Genomic DNA, 2,943 nt, shown 5'->3' with positions numbered 1-2,943 from the left:
CTAAAGGTTATTACTTGAATCGTAAAAAAACAAAGATTCTTCGTTATTAAATAGTAGACTAATTATTTCGAATACCCTATGTAAAATCGATATTTTAGAATATCGTGCATTAATTTTCTCCTTTTTTTTGTCACTATTCTAGCAAACAGACTACAGTCTGGTAACGATACGCGAGGACAATAAATGAAAAACTTACCTCGTATTTGATGCCGTTGAGTCGCAACCATGTCTCCACCTTGAGACAATACGGCGAGATGGAGGGCAAAAGCGGTATTCGGGAGAACTGATAGAGATAAACAACATCCTTCTCGTAGTTGGCCTTATGCACGCTGATAGTCTTAGTCGGTGCGGAGGATGGCGTAGCAGCCGCGGCGTCAGCGGTCTCTTCTTTTTTACCACTATCTTCCTTTTTCGTCGCATCTTTCTCCTCTTGCTTATTGTCCGGCGGCGTTTCGTCCTTCAGCGCCTCTTTCATCTCCTTCACGTCTTTAATCTCTTTGCTCTCTGGCCCGGTATTTTCTGTCTCCGTTGCCATCGTCATTATTCTGCGACTTTATTCGTACTTTTTCACACGTCCAACCGGTTTCGAAGTGAAAACGAGAGAAACGCTTTGTACGCAGCGGTGCCAAGCGAACAAACGTCGGCGGACAAGTTCTCAAGCGACACTGGAAAGAGCTTATCCTCTCGAAGACAGCGCGCACTACACAAACGTACGCCGGGTACTCGTCAAGATCCCTCTGCTCGCCGGCCGGTTGATTCCTTCTCGTCGCTGCCCCGTTCTATCCACGGCTCCTGTCCCCCCAGCTGAAACCGGCGTTGCGCATGCGCAAGCGCCACACCCCACTGCTGTCGCCATATTTAATTGGTCCGCCACCCCTGCCCGGTCCGCGTACCGCTCTTTCTCTCTTTCTTTGCCCCGATTCTACCTTTCTTTTTTCATCCAATTCTCCTTTCAATCCCTCCTTTCCTCCCGCAAAACCCCCATAAGCAGGCTTCGCTTCCACTTCGTCGTGGTTAGTCTCGCCTGGCAACACTGCTGTTACCGCCACCTCAAGAGGGCCAAACAAACTCGCAACTATGTATTTAGGTACCCTGCACGAATTGTCAAATAGTACATTGTAATACTCTTCTACTTTTATGATTGGATTTTATATTGAAATGCGTTTATATTTCTATGAAAAATATACATCGTTGTAGTATTAATTATTATACGTATATAATATGAATAGCAGCCTTATTAGAGAATTATATTTTTGTTTCAAATCATTTGAATCTTGAAATTATATTACTTGTTGTTTGAATATTCCTCTTGAGGGAAGGCTGTTCCTATGTGAGGAGGCTCTATAATGTTCTAGTTTCGGTCCTGGACCAACCTAGCCAACCGCTTTTCTCATTCGAGAATCGGCAACGTCGCACCAGACCGGCGTAACAACGAACCCCTTTTCGCGGATTACTTTTTTCCACTCTCTGGCCGATAGACTACGTTTGGAAAACTACCTGCCACGACTAGCGCTGCCCACGGGTACCGAATCACTCCATGGTTCTTGGTTCTTTGCTTTTGCCTTTGTATTTGAGCGTTTTATTTCTCTCTCGTACATGCTTCTCGTAATGTTCTCACTCCTTTTCGTCCTTCTTGCTCCTTCAGAATATTGTACCGAGATTGTTAAGTTTATAAGCGGGACTATACTTTTCCTGTAGAGGGTATTGCTCGGGAGTCATCAATAGGCATAAAGAGACGACCACATTCCCTTGTTTCGAGGCGCGAATTAATGATCGAAGAGAGAAGAATTGAAATTCGAAGCGATTTCAATCATCGATGAATCAAAAAAAAAAAAAAAAAAACAAATAAATGTGAAATGGGAAATAAATAAAAATTTATATTTAAATAAAATTCCGAGTAATTTCATTTTGAAAATCTATAGACTCAAGAAATAAAAATTAATATAATATCTATGGACTCAAGAAATAAATATTAATAAGATATTACCGTAGTTCTTAGTTCTTATGTGAACTCTTTTCTGTTTGAACTCCAAAGGGAAGGATACAACAGCCTTAAAAGTGAATAAAAATTTATTTACTCCTGATGTTATAATATTCCCCACAATGTTCAAATGTGACAAAATTCGTATCGTTGTTCATAGTGTGCGCATTATCTGTCAAAATATATACCTTGCTTACAACAGGAAAATTATTAACAAATGATTCATTAACGAATGCTCGTTCTAAAATTACAATTGTAGCACGCCAGTATGCGTATAATTCCTATAGTTATTCCGAAATGATCCGTAACAAGTGTATTCAGACAAGTAGTCATTGTATTGTAAAACTTTGAACGAACATACCTGAAAAGTTTCACGATTGTTTCTTAAAGTACAAATGCGTAGAAAGGGATAAACAATGTTAGTAAAACGTATGTATATTAGTCACTCACGTGCTTTCGATAACAATAATAAAAATGTTCCGTACGTTTTTTTTTGGTACTATTTTTCTTCTCGACTAAAGTTGGCACTATCGATAATGATGAATAATTGAATGTTGATACTGATCGATCGATACCAACAAATATTGATCAAAGATGGCCGATATATTCCCCGGCAAATTTGTATTTATACAATATTATGAGAATTATTACTATTACTATTAAAAGAATATAACTGAGGCTATTATCAAAATTTGATAAAAGATTAATAATTCAATCTGATTAAAGATTTTTTTCTAAACTTCAAATAGTAACTCTACAATACGTACATATATTATAAATATATGAAATAATAAAATAAATTTTTATAAAAGATAACGTACGAACGATTTGAAAAAGATTATTTCAAGAATTGCATAATTGATTTATAATAATAAGAGCTTTTAAAAAAATATGGGATTAAGTAAATAGAGAATTGTTTAAGATCAAGTATTGCCTGGGAAAATATTTGCCGCTATAACGAA

The sequence above is a fragment of the Frieseomelitta varia genome, unplaced genomic scaffold (genome assembly GCF_011392965.1).
Source record: "Frieseomelitta varia isolate USP_RPSP 00005682 unplaced genomic scaffold, Fvar_1.2 scaffold_485, whole genome shotgun sequence".
NCBI classification, from domain to species: Eukaryota; Metazoa; Arthropoda; class Insecta; order Hymenoptera; family Apidae; genus Frieseomelitta; species Frieseomelitta varia.
The sequence above is the reverse complement of the archived record's forward strand: the minus strand, read 5'-3'. Positions refer to the sequence as shown.